The sequence below is a fragment of the Lepidochelys olivacea genome (genome assembly GCF_965140295.1).
Source record: "Lepidochelys olivacea isolate rLepOli2 genome assembly, chromosome: 1".
NCBI lineage: Eukaryota > Metazoa > Chordata > Testudines > Cheloniidae > Lepidochelys > Lepidochelys olivacea.
The window spans coordinates 103,210-119,399 of record NC_140411.1 but is presented as its reverse complement, the minus strand read 5'-3'; the positions used below and the strand labels follow the sequence as shown (position 1 = coordinate 119,399).

At 55.4% G+C, this 16,190-nt stretch overlaps 1 protein-coding gene across 1 annotated transcript in view; it reads right to left on the bottom strand.

Moving 5' to 3' along the window:
- DCHS1 (dachsous cadherin-related 1) overlaps positions 1-4,974 on the bottom strand; it is a 131,606-nt gene extending 126,632 nt beyond the window's left edge. Inside the window, exon 1 of the mRNA XM_084635833.1 lies at positions 4,787-4,974. The gene's annotated coding sequence lies outside the window, so the exon portion shown is untranslated. The remainder of the gene's footprint in view (positions 1-4,786) is intronic.
- Between the last annotated feature and the right edge of the window lie 11,216 nt (positions 4,975-16,190).

Here is a 16,190-nt window from a genome sequence, read left to right as displayed (position 1 = left end):
TGTGACTGGACCGGCTGAAGCACCCCATAGCAGTATTAAGCCTTTCCAGGGGCACAGAGAGTCAGGACTCCTGGGTTCTATTCCCAGCTCCAGAAGTGGATCTGCCTTAATACAAATAGCTTCCCTGTAAGCTGCAACAATTGCTAACATGGAAAGCGATCTTAGGTAAACATTTTCTATACGTGCAGTTTCTTTAAACACAGACCAACATTTGGACCCATAGAGGAGCAGCCGGTGCCCCGGGACTCCATGCTTCTCTATGGACCATGGTTTAGTAACCACTGCTCTAGGGTCCCGGCTCCTGGGGCTCGATCGTCTCCCAGCAGGATACAAGAAGTCAGTGGGACTTACTCATATCCTGGCACTGGCTTCAAGTTGGACTTATGCCACTGAGTCACTGAAGGGCCTTGAAAAATCACCTCACTTCCCCCTGCTAAAGCAGTGATAATGATACTTACCCAGATTGGGGGTGGTTCAGTGGGTTCTGTGTGTGGATGGGGCAACAATTTCTGGCAGTTGAGACAGGCTAGACCCTTGGCCTGTAATAAGTCTCAAGTGACCCAACCTTGGCTTGCTGGGGCCCATGCTGAGCCAGGCTAAGAACAAATGGGAGGTGGGGAATCTCGGGTTTAGGCCTTTGGCTGAGGCTAGGCAGGTGGGGAGCAGAGGGTCTGTCCCATGGAAGTCAAAGGAGAGAGAGGGAGCTGGAGCGTGACAGCGGGACCAAGGCTCAATGCTGTTGTGATATAAACAGAAGTGGGTAAACTAACCTAAACTAAACTCCATATTTCCCAAAGGAGACATGGATAAACTCATTATCCATGTGTGCTCTGAACTACCATGCTGAAAGGGCTGGGTTTGCACAGGAGAGCAAATCCCATTAGTGCCAGGAGGGCAGCAAACCTAGGAAGGTGCTGGGTGAATTTGGAGGGTGACTGGGGAAGGAATGAAGCTGAGGGGTATCGAGGGCAGCTGGGTGTGTGTGGAGTGTGTGCAGACTCGTATCTCCCGTCTCATGTGTGCCCTGGTAGGGTTGGGGACTGGGAGGTTCAGGCCTGTTCCCCCTCCCCACACCAGGAGGCCCGGCTGTTGGATCTCCCTGCTTGCCCTGGGCAGAGGTTGGGAGCAGGCTGTTCAAGGCGCGGGCAGACCCGCATCCTGATGAGCCTCACAGGCTCAGGCCAGTGGGGAAGGCTGCGGTGACCTCAGTGGATGCAGAGTCACCAAATCCCAACAGCTGCTTCCAATTAGCAGATAGCTCAGTGCAAGGGGCTGGCGCGGCTGGTCCAAGCCCTGCCTGTGTAATGTGAGCCAGGCTGCCTCGCTCGCTTGCTCACTCCCCTCCCTTCCCGAGGCACTGAGCTCCCTATAAAACCAATGGCAGACTCAGCCACCCTGCAGAAAGCCATTAGCCAGCAGCACCCCCCACCATGCCACACCAGGATTCCAGACCACAGAGCTGGGGGCGGGGAGCGGGGGCGTGGAGAGGGAAAGAGGCAGGGGAGATGATGGGGCTTTAGCAAGGTTTGTGTTCTGGATTAAAATGCACTGGGTTCCCTCCAGCAACTGCACCTCCAGCTTCACTCATGTCCTTGGGCCTCCAATACCCGGCACAGGGCTGGCATACCAGAGGTACTGGGAGATCCAGGCCCAGGGGAAGGAGAGGCAGGTTATTGATGAGCAGGGGAAGGAAACAGCAGGAAAACAGAGAGCACATGCAACTGTCCATCCAGCTACAGAATTTCCTGTCTCCTGGCATGTCTAGGGGTACGTCTACACTGGACCTGAAGTGTAATTTCCAGCCCGGGTAGCCATACCCGCACTAGCTCTGATTGAGCTAGCATGCTAAAACCTGTAGCTGCAGGAGGACAGGCTAACCCCATGAAGATGTACACAGGATTTCAGACAGGATCCTGCTTCAGATAACTAGCCCGTCCTGTGCCATCAGTGCACCACTTCTATTCTTAGCATGCTAGAATTTTGATTAGCACTAGAGTGAGTGTGTCCACCCATGCTGGAAATTATTTGCCCAGCTTCAGTGTAGATTTACCCAAAGTGCCATCTACTAGGCATGGTGAATTAGGCGCCAATGACCCCTACTGGAAGGACAGTGAAGGGAGTGGCACAGAGGGTATGACCAAGCAGCATAGGCACAGTCAAAGACAATGCAAATAGTGCTAATGCTGCATGCTGGCTCCATAGAAATACACTCACAGTATACACAGCACTGGTGAGACCTCCCCTGGAATACGGTGTGCAGTTCTGGTCTCCCATGTTTAAGAAAGATGAATTCAAATTGGAACAGGTGCAAAGGGCTACTAGGATGATCCGAGGAATGGAAAACCCACTGTACGAGAGGAGACTCAAAGAGCTTGGCCTGTTTAGCCTAACCAATAGAAGGCTGAGGGGAGATACGATTGCTGTCTATATATACGCATCAGAGGGATAAATACAAGGGAGGGAGAGGAGTTATTTAAGTTAAGTGCCAATGTGGACACAAGAACAAATGGATACAAATTGGCCATCAACAAGTTTACGCTCAAAATTAGGCAAAGGTTTCTAACCATCAGAGGAGTGAAGTTCTGGAGCCGCCTCCCAAGGGGAGCAAAAACACCTAACTGGCTTCAAGACTGAGCTTGATAAATTTGTAGAGGGGATGGTATGATGGGACTGCGTACAATGGCATGTGTCCGATCGGTGACTGCTAGTAGCAAAACTCCCCAACTGCTGGAGACGGGACACTAGATGGGGGGGTGGGGGGGAGGACTCTGAGTGACTACAGAGAATTCTTTTCCAGGTATCTCCTGGTGGGTCTTGCCCACTGACTAGATGATCATGATGGTCAGTCCTGGCCTTAAAGTCTATGAGGTCCCTATATGTGTAAAAATATTATTGAGCCCTAGTCTTCACGCAGACTACCCTATACCCACAACTTCAAACCGCTAGCCTTCAAAGCCAGACAAAGCCCATCAATGACCGGCAGTGGTTCTGCCTCCCAACCCCTACCCAGCTGGTGCACAGCTGCCCCCCCCGCCCCATATTCTCCACTTCCCCTTCCAACCCCTGTCCATCTCCTCCTGCTCTGCAGCATGACCCCATATCCACTGCTCCCCTTTCCAACCCTACCCAGCTCCCCCATGGCCTGTACCCTGACACCCTCTCTTACACTCCTCCTTCCAGGCCCTACGTGGCTCCCCCATGGCCTGCAGCCTGACCTTTCTCCACCGCTCCCCCTTCCAGCCCCTCCTCGGCTCCTCCTGGCCTGCAGCATGACCCCATCTCCCTACCATTACTATGTACATTGGTGCCCTCCTCCCCCATTCCCTTACCAGCAGTCTGGGTCTGCCAATGCCTTGAGCAAAGGCTGGCTCTGGAGCAGCCAGATCAACATCCACCCGTACTCCAGACCCTCTCAGATAGTGTACCACAGCCTTGTCATGCACACAACACACTCCCAGCTGGCGCGCACACACACAGCCCTCTCTCTCTCAAACACACACATACAACGTCACTCTCACACGCACAATACACTCCCACCTGGCTCACACACACACACACTGTGTGTCTTTCTCTCTGTCTCACACACACACACGTCTCTCTCTCACACACAAACTACACTCAGTGGGTGCGCACACACACAGACATACGCACACATACAATACGCTCAGTGGGCACACACACACAGGCACACACACACAATGTCTGTAACACACACAATACACTCAGTGGGCGTGTGCACGCACACACACAATGCACTCACAGCTGGCACACACAGTGTCTAGCACACACGGCCAGCAGAAACACACTCACAGTCTCTCCCACACCCTCTCTGCCCACGCAGCCTGCGCAGCCAAAGCACCCGAGTGGCCTGACACGTTCCCGGAGCGTGGCCAAAGCCAGACCCTGGGACCCTCTGGACCCGCTGCCCCTCCAGACACAGCATGTGCAACCCCCCCCTTGCGGGCACCCCCCTTCCAGGCTCCGCACCCCATTGTCTCGCACTGCCGAGCAGAACAAAGCGCTCGGTTTCCCCAGCAAGAATTTAGCGGAGGGGCCGTGACCGTGTAAACGGGGCGGGCCGGGAACCCCGTTCTTACCCCCCACCCCGGAAAGGAGCGGCGCCCAACAGCCTCTGGGCTCCGGAGCGGGTACCTGGGCCATGGGAGGGATGCGGAGCAGAGGCCGAGAATGGGGAAGGGACTGCGGGGACGCGGCTGGGGCCCGCGGGAGCCCGCTCCAGTCCCCGTGCCAGGAGAGCACAAAGCGGCCATCCCCGCTGTGTCTGGGCGCCGCCCCGTGAGCGGCGCCAAGCCGGGGGGAGGAAGAAGGGGGGCGCGGGACTGGGAGCCGGAGGGGTGGGTGCGGGGCGGGGAGCCGGGGGCGGGGAGCCTGGGGATGGCGCAGGGTCGGGGGAACCGGGGGGGGCGGGGACGGGGAGCCGAGGGGGGAGGCACAGGGGCTGAGGGGGGCGCGGGACGGTGAGTCGGAGGGGTGGGTGCGGGGCGGGGAGCCGGGGGCGGGGAGCCTGGGGATGGCGCAGGGTCGGGGGAACCGGGGGGGGCGGGGACGGGGAGCCGAGGGGGGAGGCACAGGGGCTGAGGGGGGCGCGGGACGGTGAGTCGGAGCGGGGGGTGCGCGGACGGGGAGCCGCAGGGTCCGGGAGCCCGGGGGGGGCGGGGACGGGGAGCCGCAGGGTCGGGCGAGCCGGGGGGGCGGGGGCGGGGAGCCGAGGGGGGAGGCGCAGGGTCGGGGGAAAGGGGGTCCGGCCCCAGCGCTCAGCACTTACGCCCGTCGGGCTCCGCGGCGCAGTCACGGCCCCGCAGCCGGCCCCGCACAGCGCCCCTGCGGAGCCGGGCACCGACTCCCCATCGCGGCTGCCGAGCGCCGGTGCCCGCTGCAGGGATCTTCGCTGCCTCCGTCCTCGAGCTCCGCTGGCTGCTCGGGAGCCGGGGACGCAGGGTCCGCACTGGGCTGGGAGCGCAGGCTCCTGCTGCAACCCGATCCGGCGGCCCCCTCCCCGCCCCTCACCGCCCCGCTCCCTCCTTCCTCTCCACCCCCCCTCCCCAGGCTGCACGATTCATCGCGCCACCGGGAGCAGGGCCAGGGGAAAGAGGGAGCCGCGCACAGCTGGGCTGGGGGCTGCCTGCCGGAGGGGGAGGGAGGGGCCGGGGAGCAGAGAAGGGACAGCGTGAGGGGAGCGACGGGAGGAAGACAAGAAAGGACAGCGAGAGGAGGGGGCTGGGCGGGGAGGGGGGAGCAGAGACGGGACAGTGAGGGGAGGGGGCAGGGAGGGGGAGCAGAGACGGGATAGTGAGAGGAGGGGTGAGGGGGGAGCAGAGACGGGATAGTGAGGGGCGGGGGCAGGGAGGAGGAGCAGAGAAGGGATAGTGAGGGGAAGGGGGCAGAGAGGGGGGAGCAGAGACGGGATAGTGAGGGGAAGGGGGCAGAGAGGGGGGAGCAGAGACGGGATAGTGACGGGAGGGGAAAGGGGCAGAGAGGGGGGAGCAGAGATGGGATAGTGAGGGGTGATGGCAGGGAGGGGGGAGCAGAGACGGGATAGTGAGGGGAGGGGGATGGGGCAGGTTGGGGGAGCAGACATGGGATAGTGACGGGAGGGGGCAGGGGCGCAGAGACAGGATAGTGATGGGAGAGGGCAGGGTAGGGACGGGGAGCAGAGACGGGATAGTGAGGGGAGGGGCACGGAGCGGGGACCACAGACGGGATAGTGACAGGAGGGGTGGGGGGAGCAGAGATGGGATAGTGAGGGGAGGGGATGAGGCAGGGAGGGGGAGCAGAGACGGGATAGTGAGGGGAAGGAGAGGGGGCGGGGGGCAGAGACGAGAAAGTGAGAGGAGGGGTGAGGCGGGGGGAGCAGATATGGGATAGTGAGGGGAGGGGGCAGAGGGCAGGGAGAAGGAGCAGAGATGGGACAGTGAGGGGATGGGGCAGGGAGGGGGAGCAGAGATGGGACGGTGAGGGGAGGGGGCAGGGAGGGGGACAGAGACGGGATAGTGATGGGAGGGGGCAGGGTAGGGAGGGGAGCAGAGATGGGATAGTTAAGGGAGGGGGCAGGGAGGGGGGCAGAAAGGGGATAGTGAGGGGAGGGGCATGGAGGGGGGAGCAGAGACGGGAGAGTGAGGAGAGGGAGAGGGGGCAGGGGGGAGCAAAGACGGGATAGTGAGGGGATGGGGGAGCAGAGACGGGATAGTGAGGGGAGGGGGATGGGGGCAGGGAGGGGGAGCAGAGACGGGATAGTGAGGGAAGGGGACAGGGAGGGGGGCAGAGACGGGATAGTGAGGGGAGGGGGCAGGGAGGAGGAGCAGAGATGGGATACTGAGGGGATGGGGCAGGGAGGGGGGAGCAGAGACGGGACAGTGAGGGGAGGAGGCAGGGAGGGGGGAGCAGAGACGAGACAGTGAGGGGAGGAAGAGGGGGCAGGGAGGGGGGTGCAGAGACGGGATAGTGAGGGGATGGGGAAGGGGGGAGCAGAGACGGGACAGTGAGGAGAGGGGGCAGGGAGGGGGGCAGAGACGGGATAGTGAGGGGGATGTGCAGGGAGGGGGGAACGAGATGGGATAGTGAGAGGAGGGGGCAGGGAGGGGGGCAGAGACAGGATAGTGATGGGAGGTGGCAGGGTAGGGAGGGGGAGCAGAGACGGGATAGTTACGGAAGGGGGCAGGGAGGGGGGCAGAGACAGGATAGTGATGGGAGGTGGCAGGGTAGGGAGGGGGAGCAGAGACGGGATAGTTACGGGAGGGGGCAGGGAGGGGGGCAGAAATGGGATAGTGAGGGGCGGAGCATGGAGGGGGGAATAGAGACGGGATAGTGAGGGAAGGGAGAGGGGGCAGGGGGGAGCAAAGACGGGATAGTGAGGGGAGGGGGGAGCAGAGACGGGATATGGAGGGGATGGGGCAGGGAGTGGGAGCAGAGACGGGATAGTGAGGGGAGGGGGATGGGACAGGGAGGAGAAGCAGAGATGGGACAGTGAGGGGATGGGGCAGGGAGGGGGAGCAGAGATGGGATAGTGAGGGGAGGGGGCAGGGAGGGGGACAGAGATGGGATAGTGATGGGAGGGGGCAGGGTAGAGAGGGGAGCAGAGACGGGATAGTTAAGGGAGGGGGCAGGGAGGAGGAGCAGAGATGGGATAGTGAGGGGATGGGGAAGGGGGGGAGCAGAGACGGGACAGTGAGGGGAGGGGGCAGGGAGGGAGAGCAGAGACGGGATAGTGAGGGAAGGGGACAGGGAGGGGGGAGCAGAGACGAGACAGTGAGGGGAGGGGGCAGGGAGGGGGGCAGAGACGGGACAGTGAGGGGAGGGGGCAGGGAGGGGGGCAGAGACAGGATAGTGATGGGAGGTGGCAGGGTAGAGAGGGGGAGCAGAGACGGGATAGTTAGGGGAGGGGGCAGGGAGGGGGGCAGAAATGGGATAGTGAGGGGTGGGGCATGGAGGGAGGAGCAGAGACGGGATAGTGAGGGGATGGGGAAGGGAGGAGGGAGCAGAGATGGGATAGGGAGGGGATGGGGCAGGGAGGAGGGGCAGAGATGGGATACTGAGTGGATGGGGCAGGGAGCGGGGAGCAGAGACAGGATAGGGAGGGGATGGGGAAGGAAGGAAGGAGCAGAGATGGGATAGGGAGGGGATGGGGCAGGGAGTGGGGAGCAGAGACGGGATGGGGAGGGGAGGGGAGGGACAGGGGAGAATGTGCATTGTGAGCAGGCTGTGCTGAGTGGGGTTGTGCCCTCTCTCTCCCCAGTAAAATGCCCTTTTTCTGAGCAGAGCCCTGGAGGTCTGAGTCTCCTGCAGCCTAGAATTGCCGGGGCCAATCTCAGAGTTTCAGGCCCCTGCTCTTGTGAACTGTTACCGTCCCTACAGCTGTGAAGGCCACTGGGGTGGGGGGTGGGGGTGGGGAGGGATGGGGAGTTACTTGCTCCCTTGGGCCCAGCGTGGGAGTAACTTGGGTCCGTGATCCCTGGCCACAGGGTGCTGCTGCTGGCCCGATGGCCCCAAGCTGAGGCGGGCAATGCGGATAGCGGCTGCCTGGAGTGGGCCTGGCTGGGCAGATGCCCTTCTCGTAGGTTGTGTCTACAGTCCTGAGAGAAAGCAAGCCACAGCCGGGGACCCTGCCCAACTTTCCCAGCTGGAGGCCAGGACTGAGCTGGTTCCCCCTCAGCATCATTTGTCAGTAATCTTTGAGCCTCTTAACACCACAGTGGATAAAGGGGACCTGCCTTTTGTATCTGGACTTTCAGAAAGGATGTGGGGGAGGGGCTGCACTGCCCCTCACATCCTGCCCCCTGGCAGGGCACTGGGGGGGGGGGGGCTGCATTGCCTCTCATGTCCTGCCCCCTGGCAAGGCACTGAGGTGTGGGGGCTGCCCTGCCCCTCACGTTCTGCCCCCAATGGGGCACTGTGGCCAGGTGCCACGCTGCCCTTCATGACCTAGGGGGAAGGGCCTGACCTGTTACTATTTCCTGGTAGATGGAATTTGGCACTTGAATTGGGGTTTGGTGTAACCAGTCAGGAGACCCAGCTGAGTCCCTTGGGTGTCAGGCTCCTGCCCACCATCACCTCTTATGCTGGCATCTCTGGTGGTGAAGTCACAAACAGGAAATCCTGCCAGGATGTGCTTGGGCCCCGATTCCGGATGTTCCCAGCCATCAGCAACTTCCTGCATCCAGATGGAGGTTAAAAATAAGTGAAGAAATCAGGCACCTGCTAGGCCTATGAGAGTCCCGGAGCTCCAGGGAGAGGGGGCAGGATTCCCCGCAATGGGAATGAACTGTCTGGGTAGCAGCACTCCACTCCTGGTGAGACTGCCTCAGCACTAAGGTCACACCATTTACCCATGTCCCTGCAATGTTGCTTGGGTGATGGGAACTGGTACCTTGGCTTTGTAGAATAGAAGCTATGTTTGCACATTGCTGCGAGGACAGGTTTGGACAAGGCTCTCCAAAGGTTAGTGCAGGCATGGAGCCGACCATCTGGCTGCTTCTCCTCTGTTGGCCCTCATGAATGACCACACAGTGTTCCTGCTGATGGGCGCCTCCTGCATGTTCCCATCCTTCGGGTTTTGATCAGGCCCAAACTGAAGCCCTGAGTGCAAGGCCCATCGTAGGGCTGTGTGAGATTGTCTGCTGCAGGGGCGGGGGAGAGATGGAGGAGGATATGGTTTCTGTTAATTTGTTTACAAGAATGTTTACAATCATGGAAACTCTGTATGGCTCTGACAGCCCCTTTGGAGACAGCTGGATTGAGCAACAGCATCTGCATCACACTGATGCTGCAGATCCCCTGCAGAGAGGGTTCTTTGACCTGCCCCCTCCCTTCCATTCTCAGCTAGTCCTTCTCCTGGGGCCCACGACAGGATCGATCCCTATGGTCTATTTCCTAGGACTCTGCCCTGTCCAGTCCTAACCATTCTGAGCAGGGGAGCTTCCACCCCATGCTCTGGAAGACAATTCCCTGCCTAATATCTCACTCAACAAATAATGTGACCAGCCTCTGCATCTCCACAGCCTGAGGTGTCCGTGATGGCCCTGTTCATTCTGATTCACCTATCCCAGCCCTCGGTTCCCACCTGCCAACTCTGCCAAGGCCCCTCAGTTCCAACTAGCAGCGCGCTTGCTATCCCTGTCCTGGGCGCCGAACACAGCTCACTTGGTGTTACAGGACCACCTAGAGGCCAAGGCGCCAGTGTGCTAGGCGCTGTACAAACACAACAATAAGACAGTATCTGCCCCAGAGTTTATGAGCTAAGGTCAAGACAAGAGGCAGCAGGTGGATAAAAGAAACAGATGGGAAGCACCAGGCAACTGTGAGCCGGTTGTGATGTTCAGTAGTGGTTTGTGTTCACAACACAGCAGCTGCCTGACCATTGCCAAGTGTTTACAAAACACCACAGCATAAGTGGGTTTTAAGGGGAGATTTAAAAGGAGAATAATGTAGTGGCCTTGTAGATTATTACACGGAGCTACTTCCACGTATAACAGGTAGTATGGGAAAATACACAAGGCTGCTAGTTGGAAAAATTGACAAATTACCTCAATCCACTTGATATAATTTTCTGAGGAGATCACAGTTTGTTTGGTAAAGGTAATTGTGTTGACATAACAGTCTTCTGTAAGGCATGAGATGTAGTCCCATACAACATTCTGATTAAAAATTAGTTTTATACAATATATTTGTAGCCCATATTTAATGGCTTTTAAATTGGTTAATTGTTCTACAGTAGCTTTCACTGATCAGAAAGCAAATATGAAATCATTACACAGGGAATCCTGAGCAGAAGTGGGGAGGTGATATTACCTCTGTATACTGCTCTTGGTGAAACCGGCACTGGACAGTGTCCAGGTTTGGTGACCACGCTTTACAAAGAATGTTGAAAAATTGGAAAGGGTCAAACTTGCCTCACAGTGAGAAGCTAAAGGAGATCAATCTATTTATTTTAACAAGGAAAAGGTTAAGCAGTGAATTGATCATGGTCTGCAAATACCTACATGGGGAGAAGATTTCTGATCATAGACAGTTCTTTACTTTCACAGACTTAGGCAGAAAAATTCCAACAGGAAATAAGAGGCAACTGTATAGCAGGGAAGGGAATGAACTATTAAAAAAACTCAAGCAGGGGTGTGGTGTATTTGCTGTCACTGGGCAGCTGCAAATAGAGACTGGGCATCTGGTTGTAAAAGATTTGCACTAGCTCAGGCAGAAGTTGTTGTGCTGGATGCAGTAGTCACAGGGTGACCTGCTCTGGCCTGTGTTATTCAGATGGTCAGACTAGCTCATAATAGGCCCTTCTGGCCTTAACATCAACTAATCTCTTTATCTGGGAATCCCAGTGTGAAGGACCTGCTGTTATTTGGGGATTCTCCCAATTAGACTGAAGAACTGTGTCAAACTGTGAAGTGAATAAGGGGGAAACCAACAAACACCTTCTAATCTGGGAACGAAGACAGGATTGAAACCTACATTTCTAGCAGTGATTAAAGTGTGTGTGTGCTGGGCAGGGGGGAAGGGGGGGCAAGGGAGCAGATGCACGGAAAAAAATTCAGTCAAGCCAAGTTGCTGAGGGGTGCTCTTTAAGCGCTATTTTACCAAAGCTGCTGCTCCCAAATTATAATAGCCCTCCTACCACAATTTTCAGATCATAAGAACATAACCTAAGAACACAAGAATGGCCATAAGGGGTCAGACCAATGGTCCATCTAGCCCAGTGTCCTGTCTCCCGACAGTGGCCAGTGCTAGGTGCTTTAGAGGGAATGAAAAGAACAGGCCAATCAGTGAGTGATCCATGCCATCATCCAGCCCCAGCATCTGGCAGTCAGAGGCCTAGGGACACCCAGGGTATGGGGCTGGGGCTTGGTTAATAGTCAATAGATGGGTCCCAAATGGGTCTCTGTAGACGCGCGCACACACACACACACACACGTGCATGCTGGGTCACAGACATATTTTTTTTTAAAATGGGGAAGATTACTTAGGAGGTGCACATTTTTAGTACCCTGGGGGAAAACATCCTGATTGGCTGCTTTCCCCATGTTACCCTCTTCCTGGGGAAGAGCAGCCAATCACTGATCAGGGCTGCTGCTGGGGGCAGCAGGCAGAGCTCTTCCTGCATCCCTCAGGAGCCCTCACCATTCTCCGAGGATGAGTTAAACATTCTCAAAGTGCTCACAGCTGCTCCCCTCTCTCCCCTGCTGCTCCTCTGCTCTGTGCCCCTCCACCCCTGGGTTCCTCCTTGCACACTAAGCCTGGGAAGGGGAGAGGGGGATGGAGGTCTCCTTAGCTGCAGGAAGAACAGAGGGGAGGCTGGAGGCAGGGGCAAGAACTGATGTGAGGGCAAAGTGATGGAGGCGGGGGCAGAATTGATTTGGGGGTTGTGGGGTGAACCAGTTGCTGGACAGGGGAGATGGGCTAATGTGTGAGTGATAATAGACACCTCTCGTGCCACAGACACACCCTTTTTTTCCAGCCCACTTTAAGAATGGCCCTTAACCCCCATCTCTTCTTAGTTCTTGTCCTGGCTGCCTCTTCTAACCTCCTCCTCCGGAGTCTCTTCCTCCATGCTTCTGCAGCACAGCGACCTCACTTGGCAGGGATTACCCGGCAGTACATGCCTCGTTCTGATAGGTGCCTCTTAGAAAGCTGCTCACTTAGGCCTGGACTTCCTCCCTTGTAGCGAACAGTCTCCTTCTGTTCCCCTGGAAATCAGCTGGGAGGAAGCAAGATGGGGAGGTGGTTTCCGAAATGCTGTGGATTGTGATTACAGACTTCATCTCAAACTCCATTGGGGGTGGGGAGAGCAGGAATGGCTGCCTGGGGGACTTGAGTTATTTTGGTGCAAGTTGAACATGTGCCTTTGATCAACACTGCTCATGGACAGATGCAAACCTGGTGGCGAGGGGCTTGCTGGCGTTTTGTAAAGGGAAGCAAACAATTTGGGGAATGTCTCTTCTCAAGGAACAAGCTGGTTGCTTTGGAGGATCCGGAGCTTTCTAAATATAGAGAGGGGATTATTTCAGAATGGAAAATGTTTGTTCAGGAAGGAAAGGCTCTGAGATCAGCCGACTTGAAACTCACCCACATGCTGTTGACTCCAACAGACCTCTCCAGCTTGGGAGCAGGGACCGGGGTGTGGAGACTGCAGGGAGGAGGAAAATCTCCAGGCATTACCCATTAGTGCCTGAATTTGTTCTCATGCAGTAGCCTTCTCTCAGTTCTGGGCTAGCATTTAGGGACAGGTTTCAGAGTGGTAGATGTGTTAGTGTGTATCAGCAAAAAGAACGAGGAGTACTTGTGGCACCTTAGAGACTAACAAATTTATTTGAGCATAAGCTTTCATGGGCTAAAACCCACTTCATCAGATGCAGGCAGTGGAAAATACAGTAGAAAGAAATATATATATATATATATATATACACAGAGAACATGAAAAAATGGGTGTTGCCATACACACTATAACGAGAGTGATCAATTAAGGTGAGTTATTATCAGCAGGAGAAAAAAACCTTTTGTAGTGATAATCAGGATGGCCCATTTCCAACAGTTGATAAGAAAGTGTGAGTAACAGTGGCAGGGTAGGAAATAAGCATGGGGAAGTAAGTTTACTTTGTGTAATGACCCATCCACTCCCAGTCTTTATTCAAGCCTAATTTAATGGTGTCCAGTTTGCAAATTAATTCCAATTCAGCAGTCTCTCATTGAAGTTTGTTTCTGAAGTTTTTCTGTTGTAATATTGCGACTTTTAGGTCTGTAATTGAGTGACCAGGGAGATTGAATTGTTCTCCAACTGGTTTTTGAATGTTATAATTCTTGACATCTGATTTGTGTCCATTTATTCTTTTACACAGAGACTGTCTGATTTGGCCAATGTACATGGCATAGGGGCATTGCTGGCACATGATGGCATATATCACATTGGTAGATGTGCAGGTGAACGAGCCTCTGATAGTGTGGCTGATGTGATTAGGTCCTATGATGGTGTCCCCTGAGAAGATGTGTGGACAGAGTTGGCAACAGGCTTTGTTGGAAGGATAGGTTCCTGGATTAGTGTTTTTGTGTGGTGTGTGGTTGCTGGTGAGTATTTGCTTCAGGTTGGGGGCCTGTCTGTAAGCAAGGACTGGCCTGTGTCCCAAGTGAGAGTGATGGGTCATACTTCAGGATAGGTTGTAGATCCTGGATGATGTGTTGGAGAGGTTTTAGTTGGGGGCTGAAGGTGACGGCTAGTGGTGTTCCGTTACTTTCTTTGTTGGGCCTGTCCTGTAGTAGGTGACTTCCGCATACTCTTCTGGCTCTGTCAATCTGTTTCTTCACTTCAGCAGGTGGGTATTGTAGTTGTAAGAACGCTTGATAGAGATCTTGTAGGTGTTTGTCTCTGTCTGAGGGGTTGGAGCAAATGCAGTTGTATCGTAGAGCTTGGCTCTAGAGAATGGATCATGTGGTGTGGTCTGGATTAAAACTGGAGGCATGTAGGTAGGAATAGCGGTCAGTAGGTTTCCGGTATAGGGTGGTGTTTATGTGACCATTGCTTATTAGCACTGTAGTATCCAGGAAATGGATCTCTTGTGTGGACTGGTCCAGCTGAGGTTGATGGTGTGATGGAATTTGTTGAAATCATGGTGGAATTCCTCAAGGGCTTCTTTTCCATGGGTCCAGATGATGAAGATGTCATCAATGTAGCGCAAGTAGAGTAGGGGCATTAGGGGACGAGAGCTGAGGAAGTGTTGTTCTAAGTCAGACATAAAAATGTTGGCATACTGTGGGGCCATGCGGGTACCCATTGCAGTGCCGCTATGAGAACATTTTTTCATGTTTTCTGTGTACATACACCTCTACGCCGATATAACGCAGGTTCGCATACAACGTGGTAAAGCTCTGACATGCTGCTCTGAGCAGAGTGTTAAGGGTGCCGGGCCGGGCTGGGGCCGAGGAGTTGGATAAGGGGCAGAGGGTCTCGGGGCAGTCAGGGGCTCCCTCCCCTCCAGAGTCTGGGAGGCAGGAGCTGTGGGGGGGCACTTTTGGGGGCCCCGCAGTTCCAGAGTGGCCCGGGGCATTAGCAGGGGGCCGGGAACAGCCCGCTCCACTTCCCTCGCCCCGGCCCTGGACGTGTCGCTCGGTGGAGGGGATTTGGGGGAAGGGATTCCCCGGCACTCACTGGCAGCGGCAGAAGCTGAGCAGCCCGGCCCCAGCCCGCTGTACTCCACCAGCGCCCAGCCTCGGCGCTCCGCTTCCTGCTGCCGGTGTGTGCGGGATCTTTCCCCAACCCGCCAGCGACATGGCTGGGGCCGCGGCAAGGAAAGCGGAGAGGGCTGGGGCCGCGTCGCACCACTTACCACCACCGGTGAGTGCGGGGGGCGTCCTTTCCCCAACCCCTGCACTCACCGGCGGCGGGAAGCGGAGCGCCGCGGCTGGGACGTGGCAGGATGAAGCGGGCTGGGGCCACGTTGCTCCGCTTCCTGCTGCTGCTGGTGAGTGCCTGTCAGGGGGCGGGGGGTGTGGATAGAGGTCGGAGCAGTCAGGGGACAGGGAGCAGGTCAGGAAACGGTCAGGGGGCAGTCAGGGAACAAGGAACGGGGGGGGGGGGCAAAGCAAGTTTGATATAATGCAGTCTCACCTATAATGTGGTGAGATTTTTTTGTCTCCCGAGGACCGCATTATATCGGGGTAGAGGTGTATATATATCTTCCAACTGTATTTTCCACTGCATGCATCCGATGAAGTGAGTTTTAGCCTACAAAAGCTTATGCTCAAATAAATTTGTTAGTCTCTAAGGTGCCATTTAGGGACAGGTTTCTGAAGCAGAGACACATGTGGGGCCTGGTGAGTCCTCCTGGGAGAGAAGGAAGAAGAAAAAAAAACAACCCAAACCCTGAATCATAAGGTTCCTCTTGGTTTTAAATCACAGACAACTGGGTTCTATCTACCACGCTTCACACATGCTGAGTACTAAATCATGCCGAATATCCCCAGCAAGCACCCCCACCCCTACACACACAGGTGAACAAATGGCATCAGTCAACATAGTAACAGTGTACATACACACTGCCACAAACACAGTACTCTCTAGCAATACTGCAGCAAAAGAGAGAGAGAGAGAGACACACACACACACACACACACAAACGGATAACCTGGTATGAAATCGCTCCATCTAGTGGCAATTTTTATTTAAACAGTTTACAAAAAGAAAAGGAGTACTTGTGGCACCTTAGAGACTAACAAATTTATTTGAGCATAAGCTTTCAAGAGCTACAGCTCACTTACTGTAGCTCACAAAAGCTTATGCTCAAATAAATTTGTTAGTCTCTAAGGTGCCACAAGTCCTCCTTTTCTTTTTACCGATACAGACTAACACGGCTGCTACTCTGAAACAGTTTACAAAGTAATTACTAGTATGATTATTTATTATCTGTATTGTGCATTATCTGTATCACCAGGAGCCCTAGTCACAGACCAGGACCCCACTGGGCTAAACTTATTGTTACATTTTCATTAATTACAAGAGGCAAAACCACTTGTTAATATGTAGTCAAAGTTGCTGTGTTGCCTGTAACGTGCAGTTTAGTGACCTCAGCACTGTGCTGCTGAACTATGGGTAAATATCCAAACTCGCAGCCCCCCAAAGCCCACAAAGATGCACACGTAAGCCACTCCATTGCATTTCTCAGAACCTCGCATGCTGAATCACAGCC